The following is a 15,353-nucleotide window of genomic DNA, read 5'->3' as shown; positions in this document are numbered from 1 at the left end:
CAGCCGTTATGCGTGATACATGGTTGATTTAATTTGACTTACCATTTAAAATGAAAGAAGAGAATATGTTCCATAAATACAGCCTATTTTTACTCTGCCAAATTTTGTATTTTCGTGTATTTCAAAAACGCGAAATATAACCGAATACAAACAAAACCAGCAAAAAAATTTTGAATGGAGTGATTTTGATAGAGAGACGTTAGTTACAATGGAACCTCATGAAGTTTGCGTGAGTCATGGAACCATTAATACAAATTACCATATAATTTGAAAAGATTTTTATTGCCATAAATATAGCCTTTTTTTTACTCAACACACAGATTTCGTATTTCACTGTATTTCAAAAACGCGAGATAAAACTGAAATACAGTCAAAAGTAGCTACGAATTGTAAATCTTCAACTTGTAGCTATAACTTGTTAGAAGCTATTAAAAGGTAGTTATTTGTTTAAGTTTTACTTGAATTAATAAGTTTAATCCAAAGTCTAATTTTGTAAGGATACTACAAGCCTTGTAAACTAAAGAGCCACTTTCTTGCCAATATAGCCAAAATTATGAAATTAGCTCACAAGTTGAACAAATGGAACAATTAAGCGCTAAATAAACGATGTCAAACAAATTAAAACCGACTTTTAGTCTCTCCTTTTATAAACAAGTCACACCTTTAGCCACAAATAATGTTCTAAATCTGCCGGTTATCGCATTTGGGGATTTCTGGAGATGCCTAACACGTTCATGAAATCACTTAAACCCTTACCCTTTTTTAGTTTTCAAAAACATTAAGGTTTTAACACCTTCTTTAAATATGGGTTTCCCATATTTAAATACACGAAACAAATAAATTGGGTGATGACTCTATATTTTTCCACAAATAGCCAAGTTTTAGATACATTTTTAACTAGTTTAAAAATGGATCGTAACAGTATTGTTATTTGTACAAGTATAATCTCTTCCAAGAGTATGCATTTCAGTCAACCCAGTATCAAACAAGAAATCATTATAATCTATCACTTCTCTTTCTTATACAGGGCTACCATTTTGCCTATCTTCAGCAAATGAGACGGTGTTGAAATCTCCCATAATAAGTCATGGTCCCTCTTATGTACCCTTTATTATCTCCCTGAGTTTCTCTCATAACCCTCTTCTATCTTGTATAGTGTGCGGACCATACACTACTGAGAAGCTAAAAGATAGACTAGTTGCATAAACCTTGACAATGCCATGAATACATTGAGGACTCATATCAAATATAGACAAATCCAAAACATTTGAGTCCAGTAATAATCCAAATCCTACCTTTATTTGTATTGCTAGCATTAGCTAGCTAGTTCCACCCAGATGCAACCTTATGAATTATTTGAGCTATCTTTCTGTGATTTCAACCTTATGAATTATTTGAGCTATCTTTCTGTGATTCTTTCTTGTTCTCTATGCTTTAAAACTGTGAGCAAGCCCATTATACTATATTCTCCTTTGTGGACCATATCCCTTCAACTTCTTTTGCTCATACACTTTATTCATCGCTTTCACATTCCAAGTAATCACACTCATACTGGAACAAATAAGAGTATTGGAACTACTCTCATCACCTGATCTGTAGCTACGTTGCCCCCTCTTGAAAATTGCATGACCCCCATGCATAAGAGGTAGAGTTTTGTGTTCTGTTAAGAGACCTAATCCAATTTTACAAAGACTTCCTCCTTCACTGTGTATAACCTTTGCAAGTCTGGCGGCAGATATATTTCCCGGTAACATTTTTCCACCTTGTTACTTGATTATGTTGCTTTGTTTTCTCTGCCCGAAGAGAGTCTCCTATCTGTAGAATTGCCTAATTTCCTCCATCTTTTTTTTTGAATAGTTCCAATTTGTGAGTGGGTACTTGTAACTAGTAAAATTTCAAATATTCCATTGCTTGGACATCATTAACTTCAGTGTTTTAAGAAGGCGGGGCGCGAGGCAACACGTTTTACGCAAAGACGGGGCAAGACGTAAGCCCCAAGATACAGGGTATAAGTCCCATGAATCTACGAGGCGTATGTCTCATGTATCTTCAAATTTATAATTTTATTGCTAAAAATAAGCTAAAGTAAAATTCTGCAACTAAATTCAAATAAATCACTAATAATATAAAAAGAATTATTATAATTATTATTTGAGAAAGGTAACAACACAAAAAATGATAATTGCTTAGATAATCTTTAAAATGAAATCTTGATTTACTCATCATCAATCTTCAGATCTATTAGTCCTTGCCATGCACCCTCAACTAATAGTTGCACTAATTTTTATTTATATATTCAAAGAAGGAGAAGGAAAAAAAGTGTAAGAGCAATGACAAATAATGGATAAAGTTGTTTTAAGACCATAGTGCTATGAAATCTCTATCATATCAATTTCAGACATAATCATCTAAAAAAACTATGGCGGTGTTATATTTTCTATGAGAGTTGCTTTCTTTATTTATAAATTTTAGGAAAAATCACTACAACATGAAACCATGATAACATAAAGTATAAATACCATTTCACCAATAATAAAAATCGTAATCTATAGTAAAAATACTTTTAAAATAACAAAAATCAAATTTAACGCCCGGTACTTACACCTTTATGCCAGGGCTTATGCTTTTATGCCCGGATCTTACGCCCCAAATTCTAGAACGTTTCTACGCCTTTCATTTGCACCTCGGAGCGTTTTGGTACGCCCCGCCCCGGGCTCTCCCCGAAAACGCCTTTGAAAACAGTGATTAACTTAATCTTGAATTCTCAAGGATTTAAAAGTTATTTTATCTTACTAAACACTCGAGCTAAACGAACTACAACCATAAGATATAATAATGGTAGAATATCACTGTTGAAAATAATAATGTGTACTGCAAAGAAAATCAATAACCCCTCTCATCTTTAATTCTCATTTAGAGGCTGATTTATTATTGATTTGAATAGCCATGTTAATGAGTCATTAAGGTCTTTTTAATGGTGGAGTTAATGACCCCAATCCTCTTTGACCGCTTCATATTTTCAGCCTATATTAATCAGTCTTCTTGGTGAATTAGAATACTGAAAATCATCTCCTCCTCCTCCTCCTCCTCTTCTTCTTCTTCTTCTTCTTCTTCTGTTTTCTTGGCAATTTAGTTTGTGTAAACTCCAAACTTTCAGCCATTAGTGCAAGTGTTTGGGAGTGCTGTGGAACCTTGGGGAGCGACGCAAGCTAAACGATTTGCACTGTAGTCGGTCCGAAATCGCTTTCAAGGCATGTGGCTTGCCACAACGCAGCTTTGATCCGATAAGTTTATTTTATCCTTCTGTTCGTTTTACTGATTAATATTGTTAATATTTCCAACAATTTGAAAGCAAATTCTTTTATGCAATATTGATCAGTAGCATATGGGGAGGTAAAATAATTCTATACATATTTTGGTGATGAAAGATAAAATACTTTTATTTCCTCTCTAAAAATATGGTCATGGAAAAAAAATGAGAAATCTGTTTTGTCTAAAAAAGTGAGAAATTTTGACATGAATAAATTTGATTAAGCGGATGATATAATTGTTGTAGTCATTTCTCAAGTGAATCTTGTGGCTAATGCAAGAGATTTGTTAGACTCTTATGCTACTAAGCAAAATTTTTGCTAACAGAGTTTATTTTGTGTCACCCAAGTTGAAGAAGAAGAATGATTTATTTATGTTGGTCATTGAAGAACTACTCAAGTTCTTGAAAAAGGAAAGTTCTTCTCGAACTCACATAGGGAAAAAAAAATAGTGGCTTTAAACGAGGTATTACATGTTCCTAATATTCGATACAATTTCGGTGATGAGGAATTATCAGAAAATGTTGAAGTAAAGACTTTTGTTTAACATGCTATGGTTGTTTTAACTAAGAATAATATTTTTGTTAAGAAAATATTTTATTATCTCAAAAAAAGGAAGATATATATAATTTATTTGGTAGTGACGTTAACATTTGGAACAAAATATTTGATACTACAGTCTATTTGCCTTAATGGGAAAATTGACTGTTGTCAAAACGTTTCAGACAATTTAACTTGTCATTGACAACCCTTGATGGGAATTATTTCTAATTCAAATGCTAATGTTATTTTGACAATACAATCTGATCATTTAATTTGCTTTTTCTTCTTCTTCTTCTTCTTCTTATTCTTCTTCAGAGTTCTTCTTTTCCTTATGTTTTTTGGGCAATTCGGTTTGTGCAAACTCCAAACTTCCATCCACTAGTGCAAGTGTTTAGGAGTGTTGTGGAACCTTGGGGAGCGATTGGCTAAACAATTTGCACCGTAATCGATCCGAAATCACTTACAAGACAGTGACTTGTCACGACACAGCGTTGATCTGATAAGTTTATTCTATTCTTTTGTTCGTTTTACTGATTAATATTGTAAATATTTCCAATAATCACTTCAACGTGTTAAACAAAACCATAAATGTCTATACATGGAGTATAATAAAGTCTTGCCAACATAGATCAAACAAGGCGATAGTATAGCAAGAAATAACCAACAAAGACTCCAAACAACACTACTAAAAAAACAAAGATTTTCCGATTAAAAAAAGGTTTGAAAAACCGACCTCGGAAAAATCGACTCATGAGGTCGGTAAACTCGTAATATTTATTTTTTAATTTTTTTAAAAATAAACCGACCTCATGAGGTCGGTAATATTGTACCAAAATTTTAAAAAATAATGTACCGATCTCGCTATGTCGGAAATTTATTTCATGCTAAATATATTATAATTTTATTTTTAATTTCAAAGAATACCGACCTCACGAGGTCGGTATTATTTTAAATTAAAAATAAAATTATTAAATATACCGACCTCATGAGGTCGGTATAATTACTCAGTCTAATAAAATCAAGACAGATGAAATTAAACCCGTCTCTTTCCCATTTCTCTCTCTTTTCCTCTCACCTTTTCTCTTCCCCCCGCCCCTCTCTGTCTAACCCTAATAACTCCGGCGACGTCACCGTCATTCCTGCCAGTCACCGCCGCCGCCGTCCCTACCCAGCTGAAAAAAAGCTTGTTTCGTATATGACATTGAAAAAAGAGTTTGCCTAATTGACTACTTCTTCCAAATCTCTCCCCCATTTTGTACGCTCTCACGCTTCTTCACTTCATTTTCCCCATATCTCACGCCCTTGTCTTCTTCCAATGCTCTCCACCTTCATTTTCCATCTTCTGGGTACGTAAGCCCTAACTTCTCCTTTGATTCACGATTTTCCTATTTCGTTTTAATTCCCAAAGTTACTTCCCCTTTTTTTTTACTCTAACTAAAATGTTCGAGTCTTGCAGAGAATTGACCCAATTTTCCCTTTTCTTTTCTCAGTTGTTTGTGCTTGATTTAGGAGATCATTGTGCTGCCTCTATTGACAACTTTGAAGATCAGTAGACAACATCCTTAATCTTTCTGGTATGTATTTTCCACTCTGAAAATGTGCTTTCTCTATTTTAATTGTTGAATTGATGCTTAATGTAATTTGGAATTAGAAACACCGTAATTGTTATCTTGCTGTCTTTTGTCTTCCATTGTTTTGTACAACTTTATTTGGGGCATGATGGCATCATTAACTAAATAAAACAACAAGAGACCATTTTGTCATATTAGTAAATTTTGTGTAGGACTTTGACAAAAAAAGAAATATAAAAAGAAAATAATTAATGAAGGATATTAAAGTTGTTGAATTGTAAAGAAAAAAAAATGGAGTACCGAAGTAGTCTTGAGGTTATGATTCTTTTCTTTATGAAAATTCAAGAATAAGTCCAGAATCATGACGTTCGTTACTATTCCAAAAAGATTAGTGAGTAAAGGAAGGAAAAAGTAAATAAATGATAATCAATTTTAAAATTTTCTTAGATTAAATTGTCCTAGTTAATTTTTCCTAGTCTGAAGCTTTAATTTGCTAATTAGGGAAACTGGTGATTTGGGTTTTGAACATTGAATTAAATTATTCATTGAATTTGTACCTTAACAATTTCAAATTTGGTACCGTTTTGTGTATGGAATCTCGTAATTGGATGTATAATAGGACAAACGACAAATGAGAGGGGGGATGAGGCAAGAATTTGTAGACGGTGTTGATGCTTTTGTTGACTATGCAATGACACTTGAAACTTTTCAAATTCATGGCTTGGTTAGGTGCCCTTGTGTGAAATGTAAATGTATGAATTACGAGAAACCAGAGATTGTTAGGCTTCATCTCTATAAAGACGGCTTTGAAAAAGATTATACAGTGTGGACTAGTCATGGAGAAACGAATAGTAGTTTTGGTAGATTTCAAAACTTTGTTGTTGGTGAAAGTAGTAGGGCGGTGGAACCTAATGTCCAAATTTCTATAATGCACGACATGGTTCAAGATGCTTATGGATGCATTCCGATTTTGAACTGGTAACTATGACGAAGAAGCTCCAAAAATGAAGAAGCTAGTCGTTTTTTTGAACAATTGAAAAATGCTAGTCGGCCTTTATATGAAGGGAGTCCCCACTCTCAATTGTCTATTGCTGTTAGATTATTAAGCATCAAAGCAGATTGGAATGTTCCTCAAGGTGCAATGGATGCTGTGATTGGCCTTATACATGAATTAGTTGACCCGAAATTAGAGATACCTGAAAACTACTATAAGGCAAAAAGATTAGTGTCTAAGTTAGGACTCTCGTCGATGAGAATTGATTGTTGTGAAAATGGATGCATGTTATACTATAAGGATGATAAAGGTCTAGAGTCTTGTAAGTTTTGTGGAAGAGGTCGTTTTAAGAGGACTCATAGCGGGAAGAGGGTTGCCGTTAAGGCGATGCATTACTTACCTCTTATACAAAGGTTAAAGAGGTTGTACGCATCAAATAGCTCCGCTCCTCATATGAGATGGCACAGTGAAAATAGAAGGCCGCCCGGTGTTATGTGTCATCCATCGACGGAGAGGCTTGGAAACATTTTGACGCAACATATCCAAACTTTGCCGAACCACGGAACATTAGGTTGGGTTTGTGTTCCGATGGATTCGCTCCACATTCTGTTTCTGCTACACCATATTCTTGCTGGCCTATTTTCTTAACACCATATAATCTTCCACCTGAGTTGTGTATGACTAGTCCATAGATATTCCTTAATTGCATCATTCCTGGCCCACGTAATCCAAAAGTTTTGATTGATGTATACTTGCAACCTTTGATTGACGAGTTGAAAACGTTGTGGGTCAAGGGCCGAGACGTTTGACGTTTCTCTTAAGAAGAATTTTAATTTGCGGGCCACTTTAATGTGGACTATTAATGATTTTCCGCCTACGGAATGTTGTCCGGGTGGATGACCGCCGGAAAGTTAGCCCGTCCATCGTACGGAGAATACTAAATCGTTCACTTTAAAGCATGGCAAAAAAAAATTCATGGTTTGATTGTCACCGTCAATTCTTGCCAATGGATCATGAGTTTAGGAGTATGAAAAATGCATTTAGGAAGAACAAAATTGAACGAAACTATCCACCTCCAAGACTTTCTGGAGAGGAAATTTGGGAGAGGGTTGAGAACTTTCCGAAAGTTACTGCAAAACCACCGTACAAGTTCGATGGGTATGGGCTTGCACATAACTGGACCAAACAGAGCATATTTTGGGAGTTACCATATTGGAAGGATAATCTTCTCCGGCATAATCTTGATGTCATGCACATTGAAAAAAATTACTTTGATAACTTATTCAACACAGTAATGGATGTCAAGGGCAAGACAAAAGATAATCCAAAGGCTAGATCGGACTTACGTGAATATTGTATGTGTAAAGAGTTATGGTTGCAGGACAAACGGAACGGGTCTTCAAGCCTAAGGCTAGTTATTCATTCACAATGGATCACAAGCGAAAGATTTGTGAATGGGTTAAGAACTTGAAGACGCTGATGGGTATGCATCAAATTTGGAAAAACGTGTTGATATGGCGCAAGGAAAGTTACATGGGATGACCAACACAAAACCTTGTGATTAGAGATAGAAGCCCGTCGCCACGTCTTCCACCACGCGGTGCTCCATTGCCTTACGATCCCCTTATGAACGGAATTGCATATAGTCTTCCACCTCCATATAGCTTTGGTCGGCCCTATATGGCTCCACGCCGTGGTCGTACCGAGGCCTCCCCGCAGCCCCTCGATGATGTCCACACTAGGTTATCCCCACCCCACAGGCTTCACCTCGGTATACTTCCGGGATCCCGCCGGACTTCGTCTAGTGGTACTCCGACGGCCACTCCTAGCCCGACTGCATCACATCATTCTTCATCATCTACTGAACAGTATGAGATTACGGGTCCTGACCTTCGAGAAAGTAGTTCTCCGCCTCACACTCCTGCTGCGAATGACTTACCTGGCGGTGTACGTGCTCCACAACTGGAATCTTATGACTCATCATCGAGCCTGCGGGATATGGGTATGAGTTTCCTTCTACTAGTTTTTTTTGTTTATCTTTTTTTTTTTTTTTAAAGCAAAGTCCACTAGGCATTTTTGGTTACGACATGCTAATTTTATAAATGTTTCTCAAAACAAGCAAATAAAGAGTCTTTACAAATGTAGCCAAGGTAGCTAATAAAAAATGCATGAATTAAACTAACGACCAACTTAAGTCTTATATCATGTCGTAAGTTGGTTCTAGAAATTTGTAAGAGATAAGTGACACTAGATAAAATTGTGACATCAATGCTCTTAAAAACCAGATTTTGACAAATCACAAATTCTGCTGCCTGAATCCAAACTACCAGAAACCACTCTAAACCATGTTTGCACATATTTTCCAATAAAATTTTGGTGCCTGCTACAAGTCAACAGTGCAGTTTTTGTAGTAAACAGTGCCTTTATCCAAGGATTATGCACCAAATCATTTATAAGTGTTAAATTTTATTTTTTTTGTAGTTGGTTACCAGACAAAGCTTCAAGACTTCTTACAGATGAGATAGCAAAACTGTTTAAAGACTCACCGACTTGGGGCCAGATGTCACCAAATCGCCAGAGACAGATCTATTATGCGTTTAAGGTATATGCATCTATTATTTTTATTTAAACAATTCGCTTATATTGATCGATTCCTTATTAATAAACTCATTTACTTTTCATTGCAGGAAAAATGTGTCTGGCGCCCGGATATGAGAAGCGCCTAACTCAAACTTCAAGAAGAAAACTCGCCGCTTACTATGTGACATGTTAGGAGGTCCTGAATCTAACAAGTTAAGCCTACGTGATCCTTCCGGAAAACTATGCCAAGCTACCGCATTACTCACAACTAATGAAAGATTCTTACAATTGAGTGACATAGGGAAGAAGGCTAGAAACTCGACGAAGGGTGGCTCCCTACACACTAGTGGGGCTATGAGCCAAGAGGCCGTGAGGAGGAAGCTGGCAAGTCTACCTTAAGTGTACTTGAAAGATTGTGAATTTACTTTATTGTCTTTATGTCTAATCAATTTATTCTTTTGCAGGAACTAAAACGGGGGACGCCAGTGCCTCAAGATGAGGCGTTCAAGATCACTCACGTGAAGAAGAAGGCGAACACTAATGATCCGGACCGGTGCGAGGAGGACTGCAAGGCATCTACGTAAGCTTCCTTTTAAATAAATTTATTTTTCATATTTTGGTTTGTTACATTGAGTTGTATGTAGCGAGTGACTTATTACTTTAGGCAGTATCCATAAAGTAACTAAAGAAAATAGCTATAGCAATTCATCAGCACTTGAAGATCTAGTAAAAACTATGCAGGTTGGCTTCCCCGAATGCAAGTTAATATTGAAGGAAATAGAAAATTGTTAGTAGTATTGATTTGTTTTCCGTTTAGTAGTATTGATTTCAACCATGTTATAATTGAATTGTTAGTAGTATTGATTTCAACCATGTTCTATTTTGGTTGTTTACTAAATGTTTGAGAGTTTTTTTGTTGTATTCGAGATTTAAGTTGGTTGCTAATTTTACCTTCTAATTTCAGAATCAATATCAACATTCAAAGGCGGAGTTTCTTCGTACTCAGCCACCCGACACACAGCTGACAGTTGAACAAATGGAGGAAAGGTGGCTTGGGAGTGTTGGTGGTCCCACTAGGTTTGGCACACTTACGAATGCCACATCGTGCATTTCGTCAATACCGACGCCTGGAAGGCCTACATTCTTCCAATACCGAGTCGTTTGATAGAGTGAGTGCTATGGCTATGGAGCAAAAAGATCGCCGAGCTATCTAGCCGCCCAAGCTGTGCCCCGAGGGAAAGGGAGAGGCGGAGGGATGTGCTTGGACGGTACGAGGGCCCAATTAGACGCACTACTTGCTTCGAGGGGGATTCCGTCATATCCTGATGATGCTCGTAACCCCCATAATCAATCTAGTGGTGCGGATGATGATGGGACTCACGTGTCAAACACACAAAGGCATGTTTGAATGTTTGCGAGGGGTGAGATAGTCTAATGTTGTACATTAACTTAGTGTAGACTTGTTTAATGTTTTGTGGATGTTTGAAAAGGTTGAAGTAGTTTAATGTTGTGTTGATGTTTGCGAAGGTTGAAGTAGCTTAATGTCTCTTAATGTTTGAATGACGTTTTGATTCAACTTTGAGTAGTTTCAAATTGAATTTGATGTATTGGTGGTTGTAATATATGTGTTTGTCGAAGTAGCTTAATGTTTTACTACAAATACTACAAATTTGTAGTATTTTGGTGAATTGTTGGCAGCTATTTGAGCTGGTTTTAGTTGAATGTAAAATTGTTTTCATGTTGGCGAGGCAGGGGAATAGCAAATGATAGCTGCCAGGTTTTATATGCACCGACCTCACGAGGTCGGTTTTCTGCAAAAACTTTACCCGTAAATGCAAATTACCGACCTCGAGGTCGGTTTGTCGCAAAAATTCACCCGTAAAATGCAAATTACCGACCTCTACGAGGTCGGTTTTCTCGCAAACTCACCCGTAAAATGCAAATTACCGACCTCACGAGGTTTTCTGCAAATATTTTCAAGAAATGGAAAATTAACGACCTCATGAGGTCGGTTTTCTGCAAATATTTTCTACAAATTGCAAATTACCGACCTCATGAGGTCGGTTTTCTGCAAAATTTTGCCAGAAATTACAATTTACCAACCTCATGATGTCGGTTCTCTGCAAATATTGTAAAATGCCAATCTCACGACGACAGAAATCTAAAACAATATATTATATATTCTTATAAATTACCGACCTCAGGAGGTCGGTAAACTCATATCATTATATTATTAATATAATTTACCGACCTCGTGAGGTCGGTAGTTTATCACCATAATACCCGACGTAAAAAATTATACCGACCTCGTGAGGTCGGTTTTTTACGACCTCATGAGGTCGGTAAGAATACCGACCCACTCTTTTCCGACCTAATTTTGAGGTCGGTTTTGAGGTCGGTTTTTGACCAAAACCGACCTCATGAGGTCGGGAATCGCCATTTTTTTAGGTCGGGAAAAGCTGTTTTTTAGTAGTGCAAAGACTATTTAATTGTCGATCATACGAACGACTTCTCAGAATATCTGTTTGCCAATCAACATGCGCACGGAAATCTATCAACTCGATTTTCAGTTACAATACGTAAGCAGCATAATTTCAACATGTTGCATAGCTTTCGCCTAGATTGTTAAAAAAATAAATTAGATACTCAAAAGTTTTAGAAAATTTTAAAAAGAATTTAGAAGTTGTAATTCTTTGATATCAAAATGGCCCAAAAAAAAAAATACATTTGAGAACATTCTGACTTCTGAGCCAGATAAATGAAATGCTGATAGTGACTTGCGCACTTCTTTCATTCAAGTTCGAAGGCTTTATAATTTTCACAAAGCTATAATAGTCTTATGTGCATAGATTAGGCCAATGATTTGCATTTAGCCAGATCCACTTTCTGATGCTACTAAAACATAAGAGAAACATATACTAGGAATATATACATCGTTACCACGTTACGACGTACGCCGCTGGGGCCAGATCAAAAGGCCAGTAAAACGATGACTTGGGGCCCCAGTTTTGTAGGGCTCCATTTATCTTAAAAAATTATCATATATATATATATATATGTATATTATTCTAATTTTCCCTTTTACTATTATTGAAATTAGTAAATATTCTAATTCCGTACTATTGTACTATGATTTTCCTTGCGCTGAGGGTTTATGAGAAACAACCTCTCTATAGGGTACGGTCTGCATACATAGTATCCTCTCCAAACCCACTTGTGGGATTATACGGGGTATGTTGTTGTAAATATTCTAATTCCAAAAAGATTTTTTTTTTTGAAGAATTAATTAAATCCCAAAAAGCAGTCTTTGATAGCTATATTATCAATTGAAAATAATTTGTTAGAACAAATGGATTATAAAACAGTAGTTAATGACTTCACATCTAAAATAGCTAGAAAAATAGACTTTAAGTAAAAATGTATATGATGATATTTCCTTTCTTTAAAAAAAAAAAAAAATTAGGGCCTCTCTGTGCTTTTGGGCCAGCCGATCTTATCGAAATTCTACTGCGTGTACTATCCAAATATTCGGTACGAAACTACTAAAATCTCCTAAATCCTATTTGAAGGAACCTCACTTCAAGCATTCTGATTGCAAAGTGACTGTAGTTATAGGGAAAATCCAAGACTGTCCAAAAGAAGAAACAGAAGTATATTTAGACAGAATAACTCCATAAAGGCATGTAAGCATCAGCTTCCACATGATCCTCGGTATCTGCCATTGAGGTGGAGGTAGCATGAGTCCTTGCGCTATATTCGCAATTAATCCTGGCATGTAGATCGTAGAATAGCGCTTCCTCATCCATGAAAAACCTATTCTTGGGCGTATCAGGAGTACTGCTTGATTCTCCTGAAACCCCTTCTGACTCTGATGGCCGGAAGGCTTTTTTTTTTTTTCCCAGAAAAGAAACGAGAGACAGCATTCGTGTACAGAGCGGTGCAGACGAAGTAACACGAATATCTCCGGTAGTCAGTCTATTTCCATCAGCCGGCCAGTGGGAGCGAAAGTGGTATGCGTACATAAAAAAGCGATTGGACGGTGTCTTTCTCTGTTTTGTTCCTTCCTCGGCAAGCTTGGGAGTTTCCTGATGTAAGCTCCCTGGGTACGGTTTAGATGCACAACACGTGGGCCTTGTCTAACAAACGACGACTTTCGATTCTTCACTTCAAGGAGTAGAGTCGCTGCCCAACCCTACCTATATAAAAGAAAAAGAATCGATCACTAGGTCCCGAGCAATTCTTTGGAATGACTGGGCATAAAGGGCAAGTAGGGGGTGAATCAGGTTGCGGCCTCAGTGGCCGCCTTCTGAATATCCTTGGAGTCAGAGGAGTCCGGGATAAGCAACCTTCAAGAAGAGTCAGTGACGATCAAGCAAGCAGAACGACCCCTTAATGTTGTAGCCGCCACGTCACGAGCTCTAGCCGCGGCCATTTCTACCGACCCCATGATTTCTTATTTGGTTCTCTAACTTCACAAATCCATTTGCCGGAATTCCTCTTCCTAATTAACTCCCTTGTATGCTGGATGACAAGATTCATGAAACTTCTTCCTCCCCGCTCGTTTTTAGGGTTATTTGAAGCTAACCTGACTGATGAATATTCAGTTAGTGGGTTGGAATAATATCTTTGAAGGATATCCATTCGTGATCAGTGAGTAAAAAGTGCTCAAGTAGTGTTGGATGTTTGTTAGTGATCTGAGGTTTTAGCTTTCTGCTCAATGTGAAAGGTGGGTTCTATATATACATAGTGGTACGATAAAGTGAGAGCATTAAAGCTAGTTTGATGACACAAAAAAAAAACACGGTGTTTGAAAGCCCGGCACTTTTGTAACAAAAAAAAAAAAAATTTGAAACCAAACTAACCCATTAAAAAAAAAAAAAGAACCAAACTAATCCGTTCGTGAAAGGGCCAAAGTGTACATTTATAATTTGGCCCTTTCATGCATAGAATTTGTGCGTGAAACCCTTCCCTAAAAACCCCCCGACCCACCACATGCATTCTCTTCTCTTTCATTTCCCCCATCTTCACCCTTTCAACATACTTTTGCACTTCCAATAACATGTCTCAAAGTTTTGAAACTTCAATGTTTTCTATACAACCCAATATTTGCGAATGCAGTTATTACTGTAAACTAAAAACATCAAACCCAAGATAATCAGGGTCGCCGTTTTTGGCGTTGTAAAGTGCCCGAAGTAAGTATTTTTACATTTTTAGTGTTTTTTTTTCACGTTATCCATATATTTTACTTTAAAAAACTGATTTTCTTGTAATGTTTATAGGATATGGGCGGTTGCAAATACTTTCGGCGGGAAGATAGCATTCATGTGGATAAAACGGTAGCGGCGAAGTTTAAGAATCCAGTTTTGGATAGAGATACCGCGACTTCACGTATGTCTAGAAATACTGCTAAGTTGGACTCGGAATTTAAGCTTGTGGAAGCTGAAGAAAAAATTGAAGGTTTGGAGCTATTGCTCACCGATTCCCAAAAAAAAATGAAATTTGCTGAAGGCTAAACTTAGATAGGCTCAACACGAGAAAATAGCTTTGAAAGAAAAACTTAAATTGTGGAAGATTATTTATGTTATCTTGTTGTTGTTCATTATTTATATGTATTTTGTTTATTAAGTTTAATATTTCTATGGATTATGTTTTTTACTAGTTGTACCTTTTTCCCTATAATGTAATCCGCACCCTTTATGTACTAATTTATTTGTGTTTATTTGTGAAATTGTCAATTAATAATAGACTTTAACAATAAACATTGAAGAATTAAAAACATGTCAAACTAATTCAAATTTATGACTTCATCATAAAATAAAAATACAAATTAACAAAATTAGTCCGAAACTTAAATGACCCATAATCTAAGACAAGAGCCTAAATAGACCCTAATCGTCATCGTAATAAGTCCTCAATATCGTCCTCGTAACGATATCGGCGGTCTCTTAACACACATCTTTTTTCGAGACATGTTAGTTCTCTACCGGTTGATGATGCTTGTTCTTCACCCAACCTTAGATGTAAAATCTACAACGTATTGCCAGCATTCTGTTGTTTTCTTTTCTAATCCTTTGTACGGCCATCTCGCAAGTTACTGGACCTACTCGAGGCATGGTTAGTGAGTGTTATACCCCATTTAAACGGGTTAAGTTAGAATACAACATATTGGAGATTCCTATTTTTTGCTTATTTTAAGGAGTCGCCACCTAATTAATTTAATGGTGAATTAGGACACCTATTTTATTAACTAAGGTAAAGCCTAACTATACCTCCGTTAATGGTCTGCTTAATTTCAATTCTAGGTAAGGGTTCTAATTATCCTAAAGGGAAGGGGTTAGGCATCCTTTAGAATCCGTT

General features: G+C 36.5%; 1 pseudogene; it reads right to left on the bottom strand.

The window, feature by feature from the left end:
- Positions 1-12,652: 12,652 nt before the first annotated feature.
- On the bottom strand, positions 12,653-13,637 carry LOC132058328 (dehydration-responsive element-binding protein 1A-like; annotated as a pseudogene).
- Between the last annotated feature and the right edge of the window lie 1,716 nt (positions 13,638-15,353).

This window comes from Lycium ferocissimum, chromosome 5, assembly GCF_029784015.1.
Source record: "Lycium ferocissimum isolate CSIRO_LF1 chromosome 5, AGI_CSIRO_Lferr_CH_V1, whole genome shotgun sequence".
NCBI lineage: Eukaryota > Viridiplantae > Streptophyta > Magnoliopsida > Solanales > Solanaceae > Lycium > Lycium ferocissimum.
This window is presented reverse-complemented; position numbering and strand designations above follow the sequence as displayed.